Below are 17273 nucleotides of genomic sequence, written 5' to 3' on the forward strand. Positions count from 1 at the left end.
TCAGCCAATGTTTTAATGATAGGCTCGACTAGAATATCTTCTCCATAGTGACATTATGTCAGTAATTTTTCCCAGAAAGCTCTTACAGTTCATCATTTTGCAATCAGATATTCTGATTTCTGCCCTCTTCAGTGTTCATTAGATTTTTAAAATAGTGTGTCTTTTTTGAGTCTTATTTCTTATAGTATGTACCTCACAGGGTTTCCAAATAATAACTGTTAAAATACCTGAATATTACTTTTTAAATCCACATGATTTCTTACAAAAGTACTCATGTTACTGTTCAAACAAATCAAAATTATAGTAGCGTCTATTTCTACATAAAATCTCTGCATATTTAATCTTATAGCCATCATCTGTGGCTCTGAGTTTTTTTGAAAAAAGTCAAAAGTTTGAAGCATGAAAAGTAAACTTTTGCTATTTCAGTTTCTAGGTTACTATCTGCACTTTAGCTGATCTAGATGGCTCCATTTTATTATCCTGTGAAAGGTTTCCCAGGTACCATCAATTTAACAAAATATCACCCATAAACAATGAAAGGGTTATTTGGTCTCTTGACTCCAATAGTTTCAGCCCATAGTCAGTTTGCTTCCTTGACTCAGGTTAGAAGCAAGGCAGAATAATCATGGTTAAAGGATGGATGTACAGAAGTAGGCTACTCATGTCATGGTCTTCATGAAGCAGGGAGAGCAAAAACAGAAGAAGCTGTGGATACTGCACATGATTCAAAGATATACTGCCAATCACTTCTTCCTACGAACATATCAGGTTTTCATATCTGTTACCTTCTTATTGACAGTTCCCTAAAACTGTGACTCCATCAAGAAATTAATCCATCGACTAAAACAGAGCCATTAACTTTTCCAAATGAATCACCTTTGTATATTGCGTTGTGGATTAAGTGTTCAACACACAACTCACTAAGGTTTATTTCATCCAGGAGTTCACCTGCATGATATGGAATGCTTTCAAAGCTTTATTTAGAAATATATAGATATATGAATAGATAGATATACATAGAGAGATTATATATAGATATATAGATATATAAATGATTAGATATAGATATATAGACATATAGGCATATAGACATATAGTCATATAGACATAGATACATAGATATATAGATATATATGGCTTAAGCAAATGACTCAAGACTTGTATTTCTTTACTCCTGAATGATTGAGCATATATCTACTTCAAACTTTAAAAGTATTTCTGAAACAATGCAAATTGACAAATATAAGTATATAAAATTAATTAGAAGATATAGAACAATGAGAGTATGAATCACTAATCTGATATCTTCTCTTCCCATGAAGTAAGTTTAAATTATTTACAAAAAATCTGTAATATGGGTCATACTTTTAATTTTGCTTTCACTCTTGTCTATGCAACCAGCTCAGGAGGAAGTAAGCATGAATATTGCAAACATTTCATTGCGTGTTCCAAAACAACCTTAAATGGAATGTCCAAAGATGTACAACATATAAACATTTGGTAAGAGGTAAATGTGAAATCTCTTAAATTTGACCTCTACATATCATGATCATGTGAAATTGTCAGCCTGTATTCATACATAGATACATACACTATGTACAAATTAGTTTTTCAGATACTAGACATTTAAAAAGGAAAAAGAAAGAAAATGAGAAAGAAAAACTGAAAAAAAAGAATGAAAACAGGTTTGTATATGCAGGTGTATGTATGTATGCAATTTAGAAATAAGTTAAATATGAAAATAAATAATGCCATGTAGGAAATTCTGGTAAGAAATATAGATAAACTTACATTTTTTATAATTCACAGAATGAACTTTACTTTTAAAGTCTGCAACATATATTTTGTTTTGATAAGAATAACGATCAAATTTCAAGCTTACAGAATTAAACTGATTACAGATGAGACTGACATTGATAATCCTTACATTTTTAGAGTTCATATCTTGTTCCAACAGTCCTAAGTTGTAAGTTGTTCTCATATCTAGCATGTGCTTTCTTGTCTCTATGCTTGTTCTGAAGCCCAACGTTGTCTCCGCTCTTTCCTCCTCTTGCCCTAAGCCTGCTGGGTGCTTGCCTGTTTGCCTCTTGCTCAGTAGGCTGCCTGAAGGTTCAGGTTTCTTCCCCACAACTATGAACTAATGGTTACTCTCGATAATCAGTGCGTCCATCATAACAGGAATAGTCATGGCATATTTTTGGTTGTTTTAATATGTATTGAAGATTTTATATACTTGTCATAAAATACTGTCACTAACTTTAGGAACGTGCTTTTCAGAGTACTGGGAATCCTTTGTGTAAGGATTCTTCACATACTTCAGTGCGGCTTAGGAATTTACATTTAAATGTATGAGGTTTATATTTTAAATAATAAATCTTTACATGCTATCTGACTATGCTGTTCCCACCTCTTTTCCCAGAATTCCTCTGTTCTTTTATTCACTTTAGATCTATGTGCTGTAAAATGGTTCATAGATTCGTGAGAGATATAGGATGCTCGGACCTGCGCTGTTTATTAATATTAACAGGCAAGAGTCCGCTCAGAGAGAGCGACCTGCAAGGGTCGGACGGGGGAGCCATACCAAAACCCGGGGGGGCCAGTCTCAGGATCAAACAATTTGGTCGATCTTCCTGGTTGCTGCCGCTGCGGAGAGCTCATAGGCAGCACCCCAAGAGCAAACTTGAGCCTCGGGACCACAGGTAAGACCAACTTTTCTGCTGCAAGAGACCTGCCTGGTGAACTCAGGACACACAGAGGCAAAATTCCTCTAGGACCGGGCACCTCCTGTGTTTACCGGGAATCCCAAACCCGCGGATCCCGGCCCGCAGCAACTCTCTGCTCCCAAACCCCATGGGAGAGAGACCTCACCATCTGGTCAGGTGGACACTCCTGAGGCTGCAGAGCAGAAGAGACCACCAACACTACCCACCCCTGCCCACATCCCTGACCCAAGAGGAAACTGTATAGGGCCTCTGGGTTCCCGTAGAGGAGGGCCCAGGAGGAGCAGGACTGCTGCTCCTGAGACACCGCCATAACCTGAAGGGACCTACCGGATAAACAGTTCTCTGCACCCAAATCCCGTGAGAGGGAGAGCTAAACCTTCAGAGAGGGAGACACGCCTGGGAAACCAGAGAGACTGCACTCTGCACACATCTCTGACGCCAGAGGAAAACACCCCACGAGCAAACTTGAGCCTCGGGACCACAGGTAAGACCAACTTTTCTGCTGCAACTGACCTGCCTGGTGAACTCCAGACACAGGCCCACAGGAACAGCTGAAGATAGGGAAAACTACACGCTCGAAAGCAGAACACTCTGTCCCCATAACTGGCTAAAAGAAAACAGGTCTACAGCACTCCTGACACACAGGCTTATAGGACAGTCTAGCCACTGTCAGAAATAGCATAACAAAGTAACACTAGAGATAATCTGATGGCGAGAGGCAAGCACAGGAACCCAAGCAACAGAAACCAAGACTATATGGCATCATCGGAGCGCAATTCTCCCACCAAAGCAAACAGAGAATATCCAAACACACCAGAAAAGCAAGATCTAGTTTCAAAATCATATTTGATCATGATGCTGGAGGACTTCAAGAAAGACGCGAAGAACTCCCTTAGAGAACAAATAGAAGCATACAGAGAGGAATCGCAAAAATCCCTGAAAGAATTCCAGGAAAACACAATCAAACAGTTGAAGGAATTAAAAATGGAAATAGAAGCAATCAAGAAAGAACACATGGAAACAACCCTGGATATAGAAAACCAAAAGAAGAGACAAGGAGCTGTAGATATGAGCTTCACCAACAGAATACAAGAGACGGAAGAGAGAATCTCAGGAGCAGAAGATTCCATAGAAATCATTGACTCAACTGTCAAAGATAATGTAAAGCTGAAAAAGCTACTGGTCCAAAACATACAGGAAATCCAGGACTCAATGAGAAGATCAAACCTAATGATAATAGGTATAGAAGAGAGAGAAGACTCCCAGCTCAAAGGACCAGTAAATATCTTCAACAAAATCATAGAAGAAAACTTCCCTAACCTAAAAAAAGAGATACCCATAGGCATGACAAGAAGCCTACAGAACTCCAAATAGATTGGACCAGAAAAGAAACACCTCCTGTCACATAATAGTCAAAACACCAAACGCACAAAATAAAGAATATTAAAAGCAGTAAGGGAAAAAGGTCAAGTAACATATAAAGGCAGACCTATCAGAATCACACCAGATTTTTCGCCAGAAACTATGAAAGCCAGAAGATCCTGGACAGATGTCATACAGACCCTAAGAGAACACAAATGCCAGCCCAGGTTACTGTATCCTGCAAAACTCTCAATTAACATAGATGGAGAAACCAAGATATTCCATGACAAAACCAAATTTACACAATATCTTTCTACAAATCCAGCACTACAAAGGATAATAAATGGTAAAGCTCAACATAAGGAGGCAAGCTATACCCTAGAAGAAGCAAGAAACTAATCGTCTTGGCAACAAAACAAAGAGAAGACAAGCGCACAAACACAATCTTACATCCAAATATGAATATAACAGGAAGCAACAATCACTATTCCTTAATATCTCTCAATATCATGGCTTCAACTCCCCAATAAAAAGACATAGATTAACAAACTGGAAATAACGAGGACCCTGCATTCTGCTGCCTACAGGAAACACACCTCAGAGACAAAGACAGACACTACCTCAGAGTGAAAGGCTGAAAACAACTTTCCAAGCAAATGGTCAGAAGAAGCAAGCTGGAGTAGCCATTCTAATATCAAATAAAATCAATTTTCAACTAAAAGTCATCAAAAAGATAAGGAAGGACACTTCATATTCATCAAAGGAAAAACCCACCAAGATGAACTCTCAATCCTAAATATCTATGCCCCAAATACAAGGGCACCTACATACGTAAAAGAAACCTTACTAAAGCTCAAAACACACATTGCACCTCACACAATAATAGTAGGAGACTTCAACACCCCACTCTCATCAATGGACAGATCATGGAAACAGAAATTAAACAGAGACGTAGACAGAATAAGAGAAGTCATGAGCCAAAAGGACTTAACGGATATTTATAGAACGTTCTACCCTAATGCAAAAGGATATACTTTCTTCTCAGCTCCTCACGGTACTTTCTCCAAAATTGACCATATAATTGGTCAAAAAACGGGCCTCAACAGGTACAGAAAGATAGAAATAATCCCATGCGTGCTATTTGACTACCACGGCCTAAAACTGGTCTTCAATAACAATAAGGGAAGAATGCCCACATATACGTGGAAATTGAACAATGCTCTACTCAATGATAACCTGGTCAAGGAAGAAATAAAAGAAAAAAATTAAAGACTTTTAGAATTTAATGAAAATGAAGGTACAACATACCCAAACTTATGGGACACAATGAAAGCTGTGCTAAGAGGAAAACTCATAGCGCTGAGTGCCTGCAGAAAGAAACAGGAAAGAGCATATGTCAGCAGCTTGACATCACACCTAAAATCTCTAGAACAAAAAGAAGCAAATACACCCAGGAGGAGTAGAAGGCAGGAAATAATCAAACTCAGAGCTGAAATCAACCAAGTAGAAACAGAAAGGACCATAGAAAGAATCAACAGAACCAAAAGTTGGTTCTTTGAGAAAATCAACAAGATAGATAAACCCTTAGCCAGACTAACGAGAGGACCCAGAGAGTGTGTCCAAATTAACAAAATCAGAAATGAAAAGGGAGACATAACTACAGATTCAGAGAAAGTTCAAAAAATCATCAGATCTTACTATAAAAGCCTATATTCAACAAAACTTGAAAATCTGCAGGAAATGGACAATTTCCTAGACAGATACCAGGTACCGAAGTTAAATCAGGAATAGATAAACCAGTTAAACAACCCCATAACTCCTAAGGAAATAGAAGCAGTCGTTAAAGGTCTCCCAACCAAAAAGAGCCCAGGTCCAGACAGGTTTAGTGCAGAATTCTATCAGACCTTCATAGAAGACCTCATACCAATACTATCCAAACTATTCCACAAAATTGAAACAGATGGGACACTACCGAATTCCTTCTATGAAGCCACAATTACTCTTATACCTAAACCACACAAAGACCCAACAAAGAAAGAGAACTTCAGACCAATTTCCCTTATGAATATCGACGCAAAAATACTCGATAAAATTCTGGCAAACCGAATCCAAGAGCACCTCAAAACAATCATCCACCATGATCAAGTAGGCTTCATCCCAGGCATGCAGGGATGGTTTAATATATGGAAAACCATCAACGTGATCCATTTTATAAACAAACTGAAAGAACAAAACCACATGATCATTTCCTTAGATGCTGAGAAAACATTTGACAAAATTCAACACCCCTTCATGATAAAAGTCCTGGAAAGAATAGGAATTCAAGGCCCATACCTAAACATAGTAAAAACCATATACAACAAACCAGTTGCTAACATTAAACTAAATGGAGAAACTTGAAGCAATCCCACTAAAATCAGGGACTAGACAAGGCTGCCCACTCTCTCCCTACTTATTCAATATAGTTCTTGAAGTTCTAGCCAGAGCAATCAGACAACAAAAGGAGGTCAAGGGTACAGATCAGAAAAGAAGAAGTCAAAATATCACTATTTGCAGATGATATGATAGTATATTTAAGTGATCCCAAAAGTTCCACCAGAGAACTACTAAAGCTGATAAACAACTTCAGCAAAGTGGCTGGGTATAAAATTAACTCAAATAAATCAGTAGCCTTCCTCTACACAAAAGAGAAACAAGCCGAGAAAGAAATTAGGGAAACGACACCCTGCCTAATAGACCCAAATAATATAAAGTACCTCGGTGTGACTTTAACCAAGCAAGTAAAAGACTTGTACAATAAGAATTTCAAGACTCTGAAGAAAGAAATTGAAGAAGGCCTCAGAAGATGGAAAGATCTCCCATGCTCATGGATTGGCAGGATTAATATAGTAAAAATGGCCATTTTACCAAAAGCAATCTACAGATTCAATGCAATCCCCATCAAAATACCAATCCAATTCTTCAAAGAGTTAGACAAAACAATTTGCAAATTCATCTGGAATAACAAAAAACCCAGGATAGCTAAAACTATCCTCAACAATAAAAGGACTTCAGGGGGAATCACTATCCCAGATCTCAAGCAGTATTACAGAGCAATAGTGATAAAAACTGCATGGTATTGGTACAGAGACAGACAGATAGACCAATGGAACAGAATTGAGGACCCAGAAATGAACCCACACACCTATGGGCACTTGATTTTTGACAAAGGAGTCAAAACCATCCAATGGAAAAAGATAGCATTTTCAGCAAATGGTGCTGGTTCAACTGGAGGTCAACATGTAGAAGAATGCAGATCGATCCATGCTTGTCACCCTGTACAAAGCTTAAGTCCAAGTGGATCAAGGACCTCCACATCAAACCAGACACACTCAAACTAATAGAAGAAAAACTAGGGAAGCATCTGGAACACATGGGCACTGGAAAAAATTTCCTGAACAAAACACCAATGGCTTATGCTCTAAGATCAAGAATCGACAAATGGGATCTCATAAAACTGCAAAGCTTCTGTAAGGCAAAGGACACTGTGGTTAGGACAAAACGGCAACCAACAGATTGGGAAAAGATCTTTACCAATCCTACAACACATAGAGGCCTTATATCCAAAATATACAAAGAACTCAAGAAGTTAGACCAGGGAGACAAATAACCCTATTAAAAATGGGGTTCAGAGCTAAACAAAGAATTCACAGCTGAGGAATGCGAATGGCTGAGAAACACCTAAAAGAAATGTTCAACATCTTTAGTCATAAGGGAAATGCAAATCAAAACAACCCTGAGATTTCACCTCACACCAGTGAGAATGGCTAAGATCAAAAACTCAGGTGACAGCAGATGCTGGCGAGGGATGCGGAGAAAGAGGAACACTCCTCCATTGTTGGTGGGATTGCAGACTGGTACAACCATTCTGGAAATCAGTCTGAGGTTCCTCAAAAAATTGGACATTGAACTGCCTGAGGATCCAGCTATACCTCTCTTGGGCATATACCCAAAAGATGCCCCAACATATAAAAAAGACACGTGCTCCACTATGTTCATCACAGCCTTATTTATAGTAGCCAGAAGCTGGAAAGAACTCAGATGCCCTTCAACAGAGGAATGGATACAGAAAATGTGGTACATCTATACAATGGAATATTACTGAGCTATCAAAAACAATGACTTTATGAAATTCGTAGGCAAATGGTTGGAACTGGAAAATATCATCCTGAGTGAGCTAACCCAATCACAGAAAGACATACATGGTATGCACTCATTGATAAGTGGCTATTAGTCCAAATGCTTGAATTACCCTAGATGCCTAGAACAAATGAAACTCAAGACAGATGATCAAAATGTGAATGCTTCACTCCTTCATTAAAAGGGGAACAAGAATACCCTTGGCAGGGAATAGAGAGGCAAAGATTCAAACAGAGACAGAAGGAACACCCATTCAGAGCCTGCCCCACATGTGGCCCATACATATACAGCCATCCAATTAGACAAGATGGATGAAGCAAAGAAGTGCAGGCCGACAGGAGCTGGATGTAGATCGCTCCTGGGAGACACAGCCAGAATACAGCAAACACAGAGGCGAATGCCAGCAGCAAACCACTGAACTGAGAATAGGACCCCCGTTGAAGGAATCAGAGAAAGAACTGGAAGAGCTGGAAGGGGCTCGAGACCCCATATGTACAACAATGCCAAGCAACCAGAGCTTCCAGGGACTAAGCCACTACCTAAAGACTATACATGGACTGACCCTGGACTCTGACCTCATAGGTAGCAATGAATATCCTAGTAAGAGCACCAGTGGAAGGGAAGCCCTGGGTCCTGCTAAGACTGAACCCTAGTGAACTAGATTGTTAGGGGGGAGGATGGCAATGGGGGAGGATGGGAGGGAACACCCATAAATAAGGGGAGGTGGAGGGGGATGTTTGCCCGGAAACCGGGAAAGGGAATAACACTCTAAATGTATATAAGAAATACTCAAGTTAATAAAAAAAAAAAAAAAAAAAAACAGGCAAACCTTATCTACTCAACATCGTTACCTTGCCAATTCCACTCCATCTCAAAGAATCAGGCATCTGTTTCTTCAAGTTCCTCTTCATTTTTAATTTCAGACTTTCTGATTTCTTAGAATTACAGTTTTTTTAATCATTTTTAATGTAAGTCTGCATGAATCATCTGGATAGATTTCAGTCGAACCCCATTCTTTGCTACTATTTGCTGCACACAGCAAGCTTACATATTTCGATTTATTGCCGAAGTTGATATATTTCACCTTCTTTTATGTTTTTCTCTTTGATGCATTTTAGAATCACCGTGATTGTTTTTGTGTACGTAATTTTCACCATATACATTTTTAAATATTTTATCATTTTTAATATTTTTTGGGGGTTCCCCAAATCCCTGATTTCATTATTTGCTCCCAAGTAAGTAACAAGCTGCCATTCACCATCAGTCATAAGCCATTTATAGTCTTTTAAGATTGTTTTAAATGACTGGTGCCTTAGGAGGGTGATACCATGGTAGTGTTTCATTGACCTTCCGTTTTTAGTTCATTGTTTATTTATTTACATCCCATATGTCCCCCCTTCTTGGTCTCCCCTCCTAGTGTTCTTTACTCACCCCCATCCCCTTTACCTATGAAAGGGTACTCTACCTCCACCATCACAACCTGCCCCACATCCCTCTTCCCTGGGCCATCAAGTCTCTACAAGATTATTTACCTCCTCTCCCACTGAAGCTAGTATATGAATTATACAATGTGCATGATATATTTACTTATTCAAGATTTTATGCTGCTGTATTTATAGCTAGATGTGGATTTTCAAATTATCAATACCAAAGGGAAAGTATCGTCTAGCTCACTCAGAATTGTAAAGACGTTAATAGACCCTTTTAGGTTTCATGTACAATATCTATCATTTTATTATGTAAATTTTTGAATTGCTGTTGAGGGATATTTTGTGCATTATGTCTTCAAATGCTGATTTCTGCACCCAGAGATCTGGGTGTAATTCAGACTTTGGTATTATCATGAGTATGAAGCATGTCCTGACTCAGTAGTTTCTAAAACATTGCTCTCCACCATCTTCTGATTGGTCAATGGAGAACTGATCAGTAAGCTGGTCAGGAGAGGTAAGGTCAGACTCCTGAGCCCAGAGAGAGGGAATGGGTCTCAGGTGACCTGGGAAGTTGCCATGGGGACACTGATAAGAAAGAGTTGTCAGATAAGACTCAGATGGCAGGTAATGAGCCATGCGGCTGGGAAATAGGCTGAGAAGTAGTCTAAGGCCAGCATTGCCTGGTGAGAGCAATTAGGATCTTCACAGCTCTCATGAAAGAAGTTTTTAACAAATATAAGTGTCTCCAAGTCATTGTTCAGGAATAAAAGAGGACATAGAAAAAAACCCATACTTTTCCATATTGCATATATTTTCATCTTAACATTTTAGTCTTTTGGATGTGGCATTTTCCTGTAATCAAGTGAAGTAATCAATGTGTTATTCTTAAAAACTTTCACCTTTTTATATAAACTTAACTTGCTTTTGTGTACACTTTTCAAATTCATATTATTGGGAAAAATATTGGAGAGATAACGCATTTCCTCATGAAATTTTGTTAAAAAATACTTTCCCATAGAAATTAATGAGCGTTTGTACAATGTTGCTAGTGACTGGGAAACAGGTGTGCCTTCTCACGTTCCCCTAAAGAAGTCATAGAGTTGCTGTTAAATATCACATCAGCGCTCATGGTAAAACACACAAGACAGTCTCTTAGAATTGAAGGACAAAGTTATCAGCAAAAATAATAATTAAGAACTCTAAAACCACTCAAATCAAAACAAGAATTGTTCAAGAAGCGTCCATAGAAGACTGAGTTCGACACTACAAGCTTGTACTGCCTGTTTACACTATGGAGGAGAAGCCCACCATAAAATATGATTTCGTGCAATAATGCCCATTGTCTCCAAATCAAATTTAGAAAAATGTTGTAAAGTTCTTGACAAGTGAGCAGGTTCATCATTTGGTTTTCAGTGTGTAGCTCACCTGATATTCTTGTATATTATTGGTCATTTGCATAGACATTTCAATAAGAAAATCAAATATTTTTATTCATTTCACAGAAACCTACAGAAAAAATCACAGCATTTTAAATTAAATGTTAATGGTTTGTTTTAGAATATTCTTAGGGGAAACCATGGGAGGTATTCAACAGTAGAGGGGTGTCACTATTTATTGTTTCTTCTCAGCCCTCACTAAGTCTTAATTGAATTCTAAATATGTACACAGGTGCCTCAAAAAATGATTTCCAACTGAAATCTGGTTTAGAGTCTGATGTTTCTAATTTGGCGCAGTGTGAAAATTCTTTGCTTTTAGATGACTAATAACAGAACATCAATTAAAACCTGTTGTCTTTAATATGTCTATGAAGACATGTATTATAGGCAGATTTGTATCCTTAGGTCCTCTCTGTGAAGAGTTCCTTCCCACATTTCACTCATTACTTAGTGATAATTGGTTGATAGGAAGGGTGCTTGATTGTTGTCGAATGGGGTATGTGTGTTTGTTTATTTGATTGTAACAGGACTTGCCTGTCCTCAAAGATGTGATCTCCTTGCACATTCTTCCTCACTATTGGAGTTAGAGATGTTTGTCATTATGAACTGTCAAGAGCCAACAAGCTAATAACTAGTAGGTGATCTTCCTGAAATGGACCACGTTGGATTAATAAACCACAACAGATTTGTTCCAGTGGACAAGACCCAGGAGAAATTCATTTTAGGAAAGATTCCTGCTATTAATATTTCTCCTGTTATTATTAAATATGTAACAACCACTAGGTATTAGCCCATCCTTTGGAGCAGCTCTCTGCAGAACAACAAAGATCTATTGTTTTGTAGTGATACAACATAGACAAATAGATGACTTCTTAATTCTTAATGATGATCCTATAAGAATTTCTAATATTATATCAATATTTATTAAGCTCTTTTGCAGTGGGACTCCCATTAGGTCCTGTCTGATAGTCAAAACTGCAATGAGAACTCTGCCAGTCTTTAGTACCATGAACTAATTGCTTCTGAGATAGTAAGTAGACATTCTACTACTCAGAGCACATTCCAAAAGGTTGTAAAACCACTAACCAAAGGTCCTAAACAGAGAACTAATGATTTATTATAGATGCTAGGACAGAAGATAAAATATTGATTGGGTTTATCTATACAAACCTTCACTAATAACTTAGTTATGGTTTTTAACTCTGCATGAATCTATGGAGATGTGACAGGTGATGAATGCTTAGCCAGATAATTATTTTTAAGGGATATGAATATAAACAGATTTGAAGTTGTGTATAAGCTTGTGATGACCTTTTTACCATTTGATCATGTATTTTTAAAGATGTATACCTGCTGAGGACAAAGAGAAGAGGGCACTCTCTCTTTCTCTCTCCTTATCCCTTTTTCCTTAGTTCGATTCCCTTTTTCTTAAAGAACTTTCATAGGAAAGTTCTTAGAATTTAGAAATAAAAGACAAAACCACTTTCCAAAGTATCTTTTTTTTCTTCCTGGGGTTTCAACTAGCAGGCTGAAAGTCACAGCCATGCAATTCCTACAGATATAAAACAAAGGCTGCATTACCTAATCCCCTACTGTTAGGCTACAGGTGTTAATCACATAGGCCAGTGACTTGTAGCCCTCAGGAAGAGCAAGAAAGTTTCTAGGACTTTTTAGAAGTTATTGTCAGCATCTGGTTAAAGAAAGAGCTAGAACACCTGGAGACCATCAGTCTTTAAAGCTACACCTGAATCCAACTCTGTGTCTCATTTAACCTACTCCAGGCCAGGATGGATAAATTGCATTAAGCACTGAAAGGTAATTGAAGACTCACATAAATCTTTATCAGATATGTATGTCATTTACTGCTATTTCTTCTCTTTTACATTTGATCATTTCTATTTTCTTAATAAGTATCTTTCTTGGAGCAAATGGTCGGAACTTCTCAAAATTTCAGATTGTTCTTTTGATGTGAATATGTTTGCGATATCACATCTAAGATATGAGGCCCTAGGTCTCAAAGATTTTCTCTTATGTTTTCTTTTAGACGTGTTATAATTTGGAATAAACTTTCCTGAGGTATTTCTTGATGAAGTGTGAAATGTGAACCAAAGTTCTTTACTTTTGGCTATAAATGCATAATTTCTTGGACAACTTTTGTTAAATAGAACAATCTTACTATTCAGGTTGTTTATTCTTGTATGCAGTTGTCGTTCTGTAAGAGTTGTAGCTTAAGTATTTATACAGTATTAGAATTAAGCTGCTGGAGAAATGGCACAGTGGTTAAGAGCACTTACTGGGGGACCAGACTTGTGCTTGCATACCAACATAAAGACTCACTTCTTCCTCTTCAAAGTATCATATGCACTCATCTGACCTTTGCGTGTTTACTTACACACATGGGACACATGAATACACTCAGAAACACAAAAATACACCTAAAATAAAATTATATGAATATGAGAATTAATTTTTCCACATTTTTGCTTTTCTACCATTTATTTTAAGTATCTATGTTTTATTCCAATAACATATAAAGAGTAGGAAAATCTCAAACTATGTAAGGATGTTCTAATATAACCTGCTACCCCTAAATAAAAAGTACATTAGAACATATTTAAAGCATATGTTTTATTTTTGTATGAACGCTACCATCTGAATAATAAAACTGAAATTATCCTATATCATAAGGTTATAATTCACAATATAAATTACTGTTATGCAATTAGTCAAAGTGCTCAAAACTGTCTGAGACATTTTCTATATTATACTGAAATGACATATCATTTGGAAGCTGTGTAATTAATTACTAAAAATAGTGTATTCTTGAGCTGAGAGCATTTCCTTAATGAATTATCTTGACTTACACAATTTTTTACAGTGTTCATATGTTTGCCAGAAGTGTTTGTGCATGTGAAGATGATCTGAAATTTAATATAGCCACACTTAATTCTGTTTTCAGAATGTACCTAAAAAAGAAAATTATTCACTGATGTTCAACATAAGTTAACTGTGTTTGCCTGAGGAAATTCTTGATGCTCTATTGAAATCTAGCTCCATTGAAGCCATCAAGTTTTATTTTTACTCTCTAGTAATTTGTAAACTGTGCTGTTCAACTCTCTAGAATGAAGATATTAAAGGCCAAATGAGTGTCTGATCTTTCTTTTCCAAATATTTTCACAGAGGCCATTGCTTAACTGGTGCTTAGGTTTGAGGCTGGTCTTTTCACTCTTATAGAGTCTACAGAAATATTTGAAAATATATCAAATAGAACATTACCTACACTCTTTGAGTCATTACTAATATATAAATATGAATTATATTCATAAGATGTTTTCATCTTTTGTGACAGATTGAGAAATTTAAATTAAAACAGTATCTCTAATTATTACCATATTTACCCTTCTCAACTCATCTTGAAATGTAAAATAATTCTGTTATATCTATTATCCATTATTTAATAGTATAACTGCATATGATCTAAAATTATTGAGTGGGCTGCAGACAAAGCTCATTTTTAGATCATGTGCTTAGTATACACAAAGCCTTTGCTTCAGTTTCCATTGATGAAAGGAAGCATATTTCATTGATAATTAATTTTCTTCAGATATATATAGCCAAATCTACTGTTTGGTATTGTCCCTTAGGCAACGATGTTTACTATTGTGTAAAAGTCTGGGCAAAGTGGATAATAAGTATTTGTAATAATCATGGTCTTATTCAATGGGCTAGGCATTACTCCGTTCTTAAGTGTACTTGGAAGATTATAAAATGAATTGCCCCACATCACACAATTACCATATCTCAAAACCAAGGGAGAGATTGTTCAGTGGTTAAGAGCACAGGCTGCTCTTCCAGTACCCACATTACAGCTTACCAGTGTCTGTATCTCCAATTCCAAGCGATCTGGCACCTACACAGGGATATATGTAGTCAGAAAAGAAAAAAGAAAAAAAACAATGCACATAGCATAAAATAAATAAATATATCAGACATATACATACACATACATCAAAGCTAGTTTATCTCAGATAGCCCACATTCAGAATACATAACCTCAAATGAGACTTAATTGATGTGTGTAAAGTCAAACTATACTATCATAGGGCAGCTTTTCTTGACTTTTGCCTTCACTATATTGATTTAAGAAGGTAACCTATCAGTAACCAAAAGGAAAAGTAAACCCACTATAATGAAACAAACAAAAAACCCTCACTTTAATTTTCATCATCAAATTGTACTAGTTGAAGGAAGAATCTGATGAGCAGAGTAGCGTGAAGACCATCTCTGCAGGGCTTAGAGCATCTAGAAATTCTCAAAGTCCTGGGATCAGTGGTAGTGAAGAGAAGCAGAGCCTTCGAGATAAGTGGCTCTTGCCTATGTGGGAGAACCTGGGATTATGACCATAGTGTAATTTCTTCCACTAAGCTGAGGGTTGACTGTCCTAAATCTCTTCAGGCGAATTTGGGACAAATTCGGGAAGAAAAATAACTACAAATCTTGCCATGCATAAATGCTGCAAAGTGAATAAGGCTGTTTTAAGGAGAGTGAAGAAGAGAATGGATACATATGTAGCTGCTATCTATAAATATAGCTACAGATAAAGCACTCATAGGTCCATGGTCTTGGTCGTATTGACAGCTGCCTGTTGACCAGAATTTTGTTTTGCCGCAGAGCTAATTAGGGGATTGAAATTCAATCCTGAAAAAGCTTCACCAAAAGGTGTGATGGGTTTCTCTCCACTGTGACTGGAGTGGCTGTCTATACCAGTACTGCATTTGTATCCTTAATCAAACAAGGTTGTGCTTTATGTCAAATAAAGGAAGCCCTGAGTGGCTCCGGCATTATGCTCTAAATAGATAGTCACAGCCTCATCTGTTTCATGCTCTACGTCATTTCTGCTTGGTAACACAGGCACCTCTGCCCCTACAGGATGGCACTCTAATCTCCAATAGCTGGGAGTTAAGCTGACCATGTTGGGGAACAGAAGCAGAATCTTTGGTCTGTTGGCACTAATGCACACCATTTCCTGAGTAGAATGGAAAGGTCTCCACACAAAAATACCAGTCCTCTGCAACTGCTCCTTCAGAGAAGTCTAATGCAAGGGAGTGTATGAGCCTGTGGAGTTAGCACAGATGCACAGACGTTTGGGGCCTGGGTTGTGATCATTCATAAGTACTTAGAAACAAGGACCCATTCTGAAGTCCAGAGCAAAAAGCTCACTAACTTTGAATAAGCAATCTAGCGAACCCTGATGTTCAAGATGGGGCAACCTCGGATTTTGTTCTAGTTTTCACACACCTCATCCTGGGTTTACTCACAAAAAAGTATATGTTTTTAAAAATTAAAAATAAAATAATAAAAATAAGAAAATAAAATCAGCCTGACAAAAATAGTCTATGCCCACCTTCTCTATGATATATGGTAGATATCAAGGTGCTTCTCACTATGCTTTGTAAACTAATTCATAATAGACAATTACTTTAAACTCTTGGTTATTATAGCCATGTTTACTGGGGTCAATATCAAATATTCTTTATACTGAAGCTGCTAAAATTAATTTGAAATGATTTATTTTCTAAATTACCGTGAAATCTATAAGACTCAATATTGTTCTGAAGGTTTAATTATCACTTCAATCTAAAATAATTTATAATTTAATAGGAATTATGAACCAGAAAGTTTTGATGATTTTTAAAATGTTCCAAAATTCTAAATAAAGTATATTTTACCTACACAAACACTCACACATCTCACATACACACACACACACACACACGCACACACAAAGAGACGGAGAGAGAAGGAGGGGGGAGCTTTGTTATTCTCAGATCTACCTTGATACATATTCCATGGATGTATCTTTATGTGCATTATACACACACACATATACTTATGCAATGCACAACACAATACACCTGCCTAGCACAACACATTAACACATGCACAGCACATTGTATCCAGTAATATCAATGATCACACATTTTCTTAGGTTATGATAAATGTCTAATTATACACCTTCCTTTTGTTCATTTGATATTGATCATCCAATTACTTGTTTCATTTCATATTCAAATGCATTAATGAAGTTCAATAGCTTTGAGCAATTTTCCCATCCATATGCTCTCTGGCTTGAGGTGATTGGC

This window comes from Rattus rattus, chromosome 11 (genome assembly GCF_011064425.1).
Source record: "Rattus rattus isolate New Zealand chromosome 11, Rrattus_CSIRO_v1, whole genome shotgun sequence".
NCBI classification, from domain to species: Eukaryota; Metazoa; Chordata; class Mammalia; order Rodentia; family Muridae; genus Rattus; species Rattus rattus.